Genomic DNA, 12820 nt, shown 5'->3' with positions numbered 1-12820 from the left:
CATCCCCACCAGTTTGTGAGTGTTGCAATCATTGACAATCATTGACGTCCGCCATATTATTCTGCAATGCAGAAAATACGACGATGCTAGAAAAAAATATCGACTAGATCAAACAAGCTTGTGTGCGGCTCTACAGAATGATGCTGAAAGTGAAAAACGTATGCTGGATTTCCTACAAGAGACAGATCTGTATCGGCAACTGTGAACAATACGAAGAAATGCAGAAGAAGAAGAAGCAGTAAAAGAAGAAGAAGAAGAAGCAGATTATTGGGGAAGATGAAGAAGAAGCACACTATTGAAAGAAGATGAAGCTGATTATTGGAAGAAGGAAAAGAATAGTGTTAGTAAAAGTGATATGAAAGAGAAGTTGACGCAAAGTGATGCACAAAAAAACGGAAGAATACAAAATGAAGAGGAAGTTGAACAAAACGAAGAAGACGAGATATGTGCATGAAAGTGTAAAATCAAGCGAAAAGCAACAAAAAACAAAAAAAGCAGTAAAAACATTCAAAAGAAAGTGAACTACCTAAATGAAAGAAAATAGAAATCTATGCAAATAACTAGAGAAATACAACGAAAGCAGTACCACGGAATCGGCGAACAGCAGCAACTAATATAATACATAAGCTAAGTGAATTTATTGTACCCTTACCATATATATATATATATATATATATTTTTTTTTTTTTGATTACTCTAATTTATCAGACACGAATTCACGGATAGTGTAAAGTGTCACTAATTGTGACGACCCCTTGGTCGGCGCGCCTCACTTACTAGCACAATAGGATGTGCCTTGCAACACGCCTATACATCAATAGACGTCAATGTCAACGCCAACGGACATGCGAGGTGAAGAAGGCTGTCAGATGTGCAATGAAATGTAAAACGGAATTGCATAATTACTAAGAAGCTCATTATTACTTAAATTACGATATAATACCCTAAATTGTGCTAATTTGATGCTCATGAAGTTTATTAAGTTCAGTAGTTTCAGTGAACTATAAGCATAGGTAACTTAAGAAGAAATTGAACCTATATTTCGTATCTAATGAATTCTCTCGAAAATAGGTTAACTTCAAACGATTGTTTCTATCTAATTCTTAATCCCTCCTGTGACCAAACAACGCTTTGGACCGGTAAATTAGCGAACCATGTTTTAGACAAAATAACAGCTTATGCTTAATTATAGAACCAGGCAGTAATCGATTCATGAAAGTAGAACTCGTAACCGATACTTTAACGTAAGAATTTCCTGGAAATAAAACCTGAAAGAACTAAATGTAAGTAAAAGAAGTATGTACAACTATTGTAGCTATAACTCCGTATACTTTTAGGAAGTTTTTATCGGTCGATTAAACGATTAAAAACTCGGAAATCCCTTCTTTCATTGAGCGCCTACACTAATATACAACAACAACAACAACAACACATCTTGCTCGGGATACGATAGTATATAAATAAAATTATTGGGGGTGTATTGGAGTGTTTTGAAGCTGTTTCTAAAACAAATCCAACACATTTCATTAGCCGATAACACTACTCCCGCCTTACCAACAAGCATTAGTTTACTTTGGTCAATAGGTAGACTGTCCACCACCAGTTGCATGAGCTGCTGGGAGAACCATCCATTGTTCACACCGTAAAAATCGGACGACTGCGGTGGGCCGGGCACATAGCTAGCCAAGTAGGCAACTACAAGACCGTGTTTTCTTCGTTAGCGTACGCCAACATTCTTCAAAGATTTATGTGTTTCGGTACTTTTGAAACCCTTCTTAGGTCGACAACCGTCCTAGTTCAATTTAGATCCCCAAGTCAGTTGATAACCACTGCCACCTTACTGATATGCCGATCAATACACCGTCTAGATAAAACTCACGGGTTCTAATTCAACCACTAATTCTATGGTGTTGTATTATTATTATTATTTTAATATGTTAGAATAATAACTGCGACTACTAGCTCAAACTCAAATAAATTGATTTCCATTCACTCTGCTCTATAGTCATCAGCGAAAACAAACTACTCTGGCGGCCTTTGTTATATGTATCTCTAAACAATCCTGCCTTGTGCTTCTTGCCCCTCGGCCGTAGGTCATCAATATATACGCGCGCGAGTGACCAGTTGTTTCACATTCACTACACCATCCGATTGATCGTTTCGCACAGTGGGTGCGACAACATCCCCTTCCCCGTGAACTAACGGGTCTACTGCAGCACTGTCTTTAGTGGCTTGGCTTCTTCGGATTCCTTCTTTATGTCCAAAACTGCCAGTTTGACCGCAGCCCTCGAGATTACTCCTTTGATTGTCTGGACCTTAGCACTCCTTACATGACCTCCTCTACCTTTGACTACCTCCAGGATGCGACTTTTTAACCACGAACTCCTTACCTTGTCGTCCATTACGAAATGATTTGGCGTGAGAGCTTCGTGATCCGCCGATCCCAAAGGAATATATGTTAACGGACGACTGTTAACTACGGCTTCAGCTTCCACCAGTATTGTCTGTAGAACCTCGTCGCTCGGGTGTCGCGCTGACTCTGTGATGGCTTTCATTCCCGTTTTTACGGATCAGACCATTCGCTCCCATGGTCCGCCCATATGAGGTGCAACGGGAACGTTGTATCTCCATGTTGTTTAAGCATTGGTGAAGGTAGCTGCACATTCTTCGTTGATGGCACGGATTTCTTTGGCCAACTGACGGCTTGTCCCAATGAAATTTGTTGCATTATCGGAGTACACCTCCGCTGGTGCACCCCTTCTTGCCACAAATCTTCGAAATGCCATCACGAAGGAATCAGTAGACAGGCTGTTTACGACTTCGAGGTGAATGGCTCTGACAGTCAGGCATGTGAAGAGTGCCACCTACCTTTTATCTGTTGCTCTACCCACTTTGACTTCCAGAGGCCCAAAGTAATCAACTCCCAAGAAGGTAAATGGTCGCTGGTAAATGGTGGTAAATGGTCACGCTTTGCATGGCAGCCTGAAGCTCAAGTCGAGGAACTGACAATGGCTTCAATGGTGAAACTTTGGTTTTCGCTGCTACTAATGCGCATCTTCGGCCAGTTCCTTTATCCAGTCGCAAATATGCTACTGCAGCGTATGCCATTTCGCTGGCGTCAACGAATATATGGAGCTGAAGTGCATGAAGTCTCACTCCACTGAAGAAACATCTAGGAACCTTCACGTTGCATAATTGGCTGAGTAACTCGATCCAGCGGTACCACATATCATGAAGATAATCAGCTATTGGTTCATCCCAATCGGTTCCGGACCTCCAATTCTCCTGCATGAGTATCTTTCCATATACTACGTAATGAGCAATTAATCCGAGGGGATCAAATAGGGTCATCACTGCTCGCAAAACTTGACGCTTCATTGGCACGGTACTGCTCTTTACTAGTTGCTGTATATTCGGTAGGGCCGATTTCTTGTCCAAAGTTGGAAAGAAATCTAGTTCTTGGTGGCAATCTGTTCCTAATCTATTCAAAAGTCAGATCCAAAATCAGTTTAATGCTCAAGTGAAGATATATCTACCAATCAGTGCTGTGAGTGAGTTACTGTAGTTGGGTAACCTGCCGTAGTGTTGCCTCTGAAAAAGTTGAAAACATACGGAACAGGAGCATTCTGCTAATTTGTGATGTCGTTGAAATTTACAACAAAATCGATGCGTGTCTACACCTAATACACGTTATCTGGACTCTGGAGTTTCATCTGTTTCACCAGCGTATACGTCATTACCGCATACGACTATCAGCACTCTAGGGCATCGACCATCGTATGCAGCCATAACCAGCTTCCGTTGACAAAGTCCAAGCAACCAAGTTTGGTTCGACAACAGCCAAGATTTTTGGAGTCAGAAAATAGTGCTTAGTTTAGGCGATTGATCACGGGAAGGGGTATGTTGCCGCACCATTGGTGCAATACAAACAGTGTTAAAATTCTGGTAAAGCAACCGGCAGTTCCCATCGCCTATAAAGCCGCACCAAACTGATGATATCCAAACGTCACGATCAGTGCAGAAGCAGAAGTAATTTGTATTGTCTTTGTCATGAGCGGTAGTTTTCTTTAGGTACGTAGTATGTGCCAAACGTTTCTCTGCAGTAAAGAGAACGTATTTAGGATATTTAATGAGTTTTATCAATGTGCAGATTGCTAGAAGGAAAGATTACTCAGAAATGTAAATTAATCACCTCAAATGTAATATTTACTAATTAGTTTAATATATTTGCAGCTTTGAAGCTGCCAAGTAGGCAACTACAAGACCGTGTTTTTTTCGGGCCAACAATAGGAAATGTGACAAATTAGGAAAAAAAAAATTTTCAATTTTTTAATTTGTTTCACAATTGGCCAAATCGCACCAAGCACCAACCAAAAATTTCCAATTTATCTGCGCGAGCTTTCGTTTAGTAGATTTAGCTGATAACCAATCGTATCGAATATCTCTCAACTGAGGATGCATAACTGAGAATATCCTACAATAAATGTAGGACATGAAATGTTTTCCTTTTTCATTTACAAAAAAATTAGCAGAAGTTAGTCAAAAAGTCGCTTGATGCGGTTTGGCTAAACCCCGACCAAATATGAATCAGTTTATGCCTTCGAAAGGCAAAATACGTGAACCCATTTTTGTTGAAAAGGCTTACAATTTTTTTGACAGGTACTCAGAAATGATTCATAATAAACCACGGACGGTGAAAGTTATTTAATCATAATTGATTGCGGTATCATTTACAAAAATGAAAAGAACGACTAAAATTTTAAAATTTTTTAGGGTTGTAGTATGTAAATTAGTCAAGTCACATATTGCTAACAGATGTGACATAGCAACAATATTTCCATAGACAAGAATCATCATTTCCCATCGACAAGGTTTCACAGCATGGGTCAGAAAACTCAAGTTCAATTGCCCATGCTGTGAACCGCCAACGATGCGCCTTTCTAAGAACCCTTCTCGAATTACCACTGCAACTTACACGCCGTGTTGTCAACTGCCATAAAATGCAAATACATGTGTTTCGTTACCAGGCACTTCGATTTGTTCTACTCTTTGATCGATCGTGAGAGAACTGCTCTCTCGCTCTCCTATGTGTATTTCCAAATTGATGTAAGTTCCAAAAAGTCTTTCAATAAACGATACATTAACCATCGAACGTTGGAAGTAATCAGTCGCGATGACAAACCATATTTCAGGGTGACGAAATCGGGTCGAAAACGTGATAAAATCGGGGGTTAGAAAAATCCAGAAGTGACAAAATCGGGTCAATACAGTATTCAGTTTGCTGCTTTGACCTTTGGGAGTTATTTTCTAATGCCGATATATCTGAAAATAATCTGAAAACCCTGATAAATACACCAAGCGGTGGTGGTACCTTTCTCGTGAAAAAATACTAAAAATATGAGTTAGTGCTTTTTAGCGTGTTTTGTGCATAGAAAACAGTGTTTTGACCATAACTTCTGATCCCATAGTCCAATCTGGCCAATTTTCAATAGCAAACAATGGGACAGGATTCTCAGCCGAATGGAACTTCTTGCGAGTAATTTGGCCAATGCTAGGTTAAAAAAAAGTGTGTCTACAAAATTGTGTACACATACACACATACATACATACATACATACTAGGGTGGTTCAAAATATCGATTTTGCTCCACAGTGCTGATCTGATTCTTTACCATGTTCTTAGTGTCCTCGGAAAATTTGAGCTCATTTGGATTAAAACTGATTTAGCACAAGCCGTTTCAAGTTTGCAAGCAAATTAGTATGAGGAAATTTATTTTTTCATTATAGGTACTGTTAATGACTTTTCCCCATTAAGCGCAGGTTAAAAGAAAACTCACATAGCTGAAAGGAATACTCAACAGCGTTCACCCAACGAAAACTGCATGTTTATTAAATGCCCAAATAATTAGTAATCGATTTAAAGATAGATTGCGAATCTTTAGTCATGATCGTTAAACTTCTTTGAGGGCATCACTGAAATGTGCAGTGCAACATAGTAGCCTAAATTTGTGTGTGCTATCTTTCGCGCCACGAGCAGCAATGTTGCCTGTTGAGGAGTTATGCAATTAGCTCCAGAAAACCACGGTATAGATTAAATTCGATTACTAATTATTTGAACAATAAATTGAGATGCAGTTCTCACTGAGTGAAAGCTATTGAGTATTCCTTTCAGCTATGTAGGTTTTCTTTTAACCTGCGCTTGATGGGGAACGTCATTAACAGTATAATGAAAAAATAAATTTCCCCATACTAATTTGCTTGCAAACTTGAAACGGCTTGTGCTAAATCAGTTTTAATCCAAATGAGCTCAAATTTTCAGAATACACTCAGAACATGGTAAGGAATCAGATGAGCGCTGTGGAGCAAAATCAATTTTTTGAACCACCCTAATACATACACTGGGGGCAGCAGGGACTTTGTCCAAGGGCTTGACGACCCCTCCCCATGGCCACTGCGAGTTAGACCGGGACCGGGAGCGAGGAAATCGGCTCAGGGTAAGAGCATTAAAAGTGAGCTAGATTTTTTTACGCACTTTTTTCTGAGAAAAAGTATTTTGGCCATAACTACCAAGCCTATTGTCCGATCCGTCCAATTTTCAATAGGAAATAATGGGGCAGGATACTGCGTCGAATGCAGCATGTTATAAGGGAATCCGTTTAGGGTAAGTGCATTAAAAATGAGCTAGGTAGGCTTTTTTATGAGAAAAAGTATTTTGGCCATAACTACCAAGCCCATTGTCCGATCCGTCCAATTTTCAATAGGAAACAATGGAGCAGGATGCGCACACACACACATACACACACACGCACACACACACACGCACACACACACACACGCACACACACACACACACACACACACACACACAGACATCCGGGGCAGCAGGGACTTTGTCCAAGGGCTTGACGACCCCTCCCCATGGCCACTGCGAGTTAGACCGGGACCATCGTCCCTAACCCCTAATCCCAAGGCGTCAAGCGACCCGTGCCGAGGGGATGCATGGCCAGGGTGGTGAAATAATGAGCTAGGCCTTTAACGGAGCCTGTGGGGTACCTGGGCACCCTCCACAGTAATTGTCCCTTACCGCGTCATGCTGGGCTCTGGCGTGGTGGACCTCTTTTCCCGAGCAACTCGTGGGACCAAAATGGAAAACCTGGAATTAGTGGTAGTAGTGTAGGCGACAACCCCTTCGCAAGCGGTGGGTTGTTCAGGTCTCTGCCTAGGAGGCCAGAGGCAATAGTCGGTAGCTCAGTGTGCAGCGCCAGCGTGGGTCACTTAACCTTCCTCTCGGCTAAAAAAAACGCCGGTAGAGGTTATTGACGGCCCATGGTTTGTGGAGGCGAAGAACCGCAAACGCGATGGGCTTTCGGCCTTCGAGGTGGCGACGGAACAGCTGGACGCCATCATCGACTTTGCGTCATCGAAGCATAATATCAGTAAGGACCTCAAGAGGAGCTTGCAGAAACTTCGAAAGTCGATGCTGGACGCCAAGCTGGAGAGGGCGGTCGGGACGGCCAAGTGTAAACCCGTGAAATCCGTGGAGTCGAGGTCTACCCAGACTGAGGCCCAAGGATTCGCGGACTCGGGCAAGGTCGAATCGCCCGAAGGCGTGCCAGCGAAGACGGTGGCGCCAAAGTCTACCCAGCCTGAGGCTCAAGTATTTGCGGGTACGTCGGGAGTGACTGCTCCAACGGAGCAGACACAAAAACGGGGGAGACAGTCTCCAAGGGATGAGCTCCCTGGGGGCCGCTCCAAAACGCGGAGGGTTACTACCCCGAACAAGGGTAGTGGGGCTGGGAAGCTAAACCCCGGCCAGGTACATCCAAAACCGAGGGAGGAAGGACCTGAAAAGGTCCGTCCACCCAGGAAAGACGGTGGTAAGGGGTTACGGCAGGCTGAGAGTTCTCAGCTGCACCAGACCAGGGAAATAGAGGGGGATGACGCCTCCTGGACCCTGGTCAAGAACAAGAGGAAACCGAAGACGTCAAGGGCCGAAAAGAAGGCCCAGGCGAATGAGGGTAGTAAGAAGTCTAGGGTAGGCGCCAATCGCTCATCATCACGTCATCACGGCGGACGAGGCTAAGTACTCGGACGTCTTGAAGGCGATGAGGAGTGACGTCAAGCTCGGTGAACTCAGCGCCGACGTACGTTGAATAAGACGTACCCGGATGGGCGAGATGATCCTCGAGCTGAAACGGGGCGTCTCGCAAAAGGGCGCCGCCTATAAGAAGTTGGTGGAGGAAGTCCTAGGCGAGACGGTCAAGGTGAGGGCACTCACGTCGGAGGTGAATCTAAGGGTTAAAGACCTGGACGAGATCACCGAAGTCGAAGAGCTCGTCACGGCACTGCGGCGACAGTGTGAAGTGGAGACGCCCACCGCAGCCGTTCGGCTACGGAAAGGTCCAGCAGGGAAGCATGTAGCATTGGTTCAGCTATCTGCAGCGGACGCCTCCAAGGTAGTCAAGTTAGGGAGCGTCAAGGTGGGATGGTCGGTGTGCCCTGTAGGCATATACGAGCAACCCGAAGTTTGCTTCAAGTGCCTGAAACCAGGGCACAAGCAATGGGACTGCAAAGGCCCTGACAGAAGCAATATGCCGACACTGCGGATTGGAGAGACATAAGGCACAATGCACGAACCCTCCCAATTGTTTGATTTGTTCCAGCAAAGCTGTGAACAGCATGCACCCCAAGGGGGGCTTGAAGTGCCCGGCGTTTAAGAGTGCTGCAACATCACAGTGCAGGTAACGCAGTTGGCTTGCTCGGCCTCGTCCGAGTGTTTGGTGTGCGCAGTTTTAGAGGAAACGGCGGAACACGTATTGTTCGTGTGCCCACGTTTTCGCACAATGCGTGACCACATGCTTGCCACATGTGGTCTGGACACTACCCCGGACAACCTAGTTCGGAGGATGTGTAAAGATGAAGTTGGCTGGAACGCCGTTTTATCGGCTATCGTCTAAATCGTCTCGGAGCTACACAGAAGGTGGCGCGTGGACTCAAGGATTGCTAGTTCAGGCGCAAATAAGAGGTGGTCCAAGGGATCGGAGTCGGCTTCATGGGTCATACCGGTGGTCATGCTCTGTGGTCGAATTCGATCCTTTTATCGAACAAGTGGCCGCGCGAAGAACAACATGGTATCGTCGCTTTCGCGGCGTCGGTCAACCGGGCGGGTTCCGATCCCGAGGACGGAAAGGGGTCCTCGTCAAGGCTGGGGCAGGCATATGCACCGCGTTGGCAAGTCCCTCTGTGTGCTGGCGAATATCGCAGAAAGGTCAATTTGGGGTGCACGCGGCATCATCATTCTTGATACCAGTCGTGCAGAGGGAAGCAGGTGCGAAGTCGACCCTTCCCACCTTCCGAGGATATAGGGCGTGGTAAAGTCACCTGAAAGCCGGCAACGCGCTGGCACGATACCATAGTGTTCTTCTAAAAAAGCGAGTCACGATGTTCGGTGCTGCAAGAACACGCAGCTAACCTCGAAGATGCGTTGTGCACTGGTCTCCCTTTGAAGCATCACTTTCTGGTTGTACCGAAGGGACTATGGGCTTGGCAGCAATGGAAACGGTTTAGCGGGTCGGGGATGTAGTCCTGCCTCCCTCGTTTGCTGTTGGAGTTGATCCCTAACCCCGCACTTCCTGGACAACCCAGGATGTCTGTTGAGCAGATTCCCCCTCCATTGCTTAGTTAGAAAAAAACACACACACACACACACACAGACATCACCTCAATTTGTCGAGCTGAGTCGATTGGTATATAACACTAAGGGTCTCCGGGCTTCCTATAAAAAGTTCGTTTTTGGAGCGAACATATAGCCTTTACGTATACTTTGTATACGAGAAAGGCAAAAACGTTAACTAAAAGTTGATTGAATGTTTTTGAAGGAGGTGTGAGAGAATCATAGCCATGCATTATGATACACACACAAAAAAAACTTGCTATACAAAAAGTGGTACGACGGGGGTGGTCTTGGAGGTCTTAAATCTGCAGATTAAGCGTTACATAATTTGTGAACGAACCCTAGTATTTAAAGTTTTAGAACTACAATACGATCACTGAGCAACATTTAATGACATTTGAAATACATTCTTGAACCAGAAGATTTTGAAATTAGCTACGAACGAAGAATGTAGGTACGAAGTATGAATGTATCCTCGGTTCAGAAAACTTTAGAACAAAAAGTGCCAGATGCTTTCCCCAAAGGATACTACTCTTGCGCAGCTATTTAGCGGCACGAAGGGCATCAACAAAGCAAACTCAAGACAACTGGGTTTGAATTATTCAGGTTTAGTAATTTTTCGGATATCAAATCTTTTCGACTTGATTGGTCATATTTTCATATTTATAACTTGATTTAGCGAGATTGTAGTCTAGTCACCAAATGCGATAGTACTCCAAAACCGCGAGCTGGCAATGTTCCAGCAGAAAGTTGTAATGCCACCAATGCTTTGATTTTCCACTGCAAGCAGCAGAGCAGCCCTACTCGGAAAGGTAGGTCAAGAACCCCGCCGTTACTCGCGTGGGACCTACTTCAGGCGAACACGGCTGCTCGCAAGAATCTTTTGAAATACTTACGGAAAACAGAAAGGATGCCGGTGGCGCAAATTAGAAATAGTTGTGCTTAATTATTCCAACGCCGCAGCCAGCAGTTGTGGTAACCCGAAGCAAACGTGTCTACAAAGGAAGTTCGCGAGGCGTGTCTGTCTTGTGTATGTAATTATGCGGATCCTGACGACAGGATGGGGATATTATGTGAAGGTGGTTTTTCCGCACGGGTTTCACCAGTGCTTTCCTGAGTTGGGCTGAGTGTGGGTTCACGAGGGAAATGTTTACCAACACGGATGGGGCAATAGTAAACAACCTTGATGCCGTTTCCCGGAATAGATTTAGAGGAATCGTTTCCACTATTCATGATATGAATGAGTTGTGCTGTTAGTTGACATGGAAATTAGAGCTTAATTAATGTGAACCTTGCTTTCAGAGCTTATGGGCTACCTTTGGAGGGATCTCTTTTAATTATATTCGGTTTCAGAATTTTACCTTTTTAATTATTATGTTTAATTCATGGACCTTTAAACGTTTATTGTGCGATTAGTAAGGTTCGCTATTAAATAATTTGTGTAGATTTCTTGTTGCAGAATTTGTTTAACAACAAAACAATACAAATCTTAAAAACAATTATGTTGTCCGCTCTCGGATTTTTTTTGCACAAATATTTTGAGGGGCAATAGAAAAACTTAAATAATTATGAGGATTTTCAAAACATTCTTTAATAGATCCGAGAAGTTTTATGTTTAGTTTCATTTTAATATGCATTGGAGACCAGTAGGGCACAATTTCAAATAAATATTTGTAACGAGCTAACTGTGAACTTGAATAAAAACTTGTTTCGTTTATTTTCAATAATTTATTAGGTTTTGGCCTAAATAATGATTGATCCTTAAAAATAAGGTACTGTTGAAATAATAATTCATATAGTGTCGGACACATTGTTTAATTTAACGTAAAACAATTATTAATTAATGAAGAATTTATCAAAATGTTAGAACATATCTACTACATAAATCTGATCAGTATCCATGGACGTATGCCCGACACCATAGATGAGTGTGTCTGCTACTGCGATTTTCCCACAAAGTGGTCTTCGGTCCCACCAGAATTCCGATTTCCAGTCTATTTCCGATATGAAATTGTCCATGCCGTTTGCGAGACCACTAGAAGGGGGCGTTGTCCTCTGTGCATGTTTTATGAACACGTTCACACGGACACTTCGGTAGGAGATGACTGCGGTTTGGGTTCATCTCCAATCAATTGGAGAGAGGAAATCAATGATGATGACTTTCAGAGCTGAAGCAAAATTTCATCGGGAAATCAGATTATGTCGGTGCAGGTCGCCAGAGTGGGCTCTGATAATATAATCAGCACGACGTGACTGGCTTTTATTTATTGCGATTGGTTTGTGACTCGAACGGATTTGAGCCCCAGTCGCTGGCATAATGATGTTTGATAAATGCGCGGCTCTCGAATTGAGTTGAACCGATGAGCGGATATAGAACGGGCGGTGACGTTGATTATGCTTTCACAGTCACGATTTGTGGCTTGCTGGTAGATAATACGGTAGAGGAAAAAACATGTTGTTTAGCAGAGAGTGAACGTTCCACGATAATATTTTTTGCGTTGAATTGTTTTCGTCCGTACCATTCTGAGTGATGATTTGAAATAAGAAAAAATACTGTCAGCCTGTTTTTCCATCGATTAATTTAGTTGGTTCCTGAGTGGATTTTACAAGCAGACTCTAATTTTTTTTTTGCCATGATATGATGTTTTGCTGGCTTCGTATCCCTAATCAGGAGCATTCCCGTCTCAGAGTTTAGTATTTATAAATCACCTCCGATGTTATTCACGCATTTTTTAAGCATGACTAATTTTTTTTTAATGCTTATTGTTGTTGGTGTTATAATAATCATCCAACAGTGTATTTGTCATAAGACGAGTTTGTACAATTCCATTTAATTCCACCACTTGATTGTACCTTCGACAGATACGTATTTCGATCTCAACAGTAAGGTCATCTTCAGTGTCTCGACACAAGAACGAGACACTAAACTGGAAGTTCCTCCAGGATATCCTTAGCAAGTTCCTCCAGGAATTCCTCCGAAAGTTCCTTCGGGAGTTCCCCCAGAAGTTCCTCCAGGAATTCCTCCAGAAGTTCGTCCAGAAATTCCTCTGGAAGTTCCCCCAGGAATTCCTCCGAAAGTTTCCCCAGGAATTCCTGCGGAAGTTCCCTCAGGAATTCCTCCGGAAGTTCCTCCAGGAATTCCTCCGGA

General features: G+C 43.4%; 1 protein-coding gene across 5 annotated transcripts in view; it reads right to left on the bottom strand.

The window, feature by feature from the left end:
* LOC134220370 (uncharacterized) overlaps window positions 1-12820 on the bottom strand; it is a 1038156-nt gene that overhangs the window by 341906 nt on the left and 683430 nt on the right. The gene's annotated exons all lie outside the window — the stretch shown is intronic.

The sequence above is a fragment of the Armigeres subalbatus genome, chromosome 3, assembly GCF_024139115.2.
Source record: "Armigeres subalbatus isolate Guangzhou_Male chromosome 3, GZ_Asu_2, whole genome shotgun sequence".
NCBI classification, from domain to species: domain Eukaryota; kingdom Metazoa; phylum Arthropoda; class Insecta; order Diptera; family Culicidae; genus Armigeres; species Armigeres subalbatus.
The sequence above is the reverse complement of the archived record's forward strand: the minus strand, read 5'-3'. Positions and strand labels throughout refer to the sequence as shown.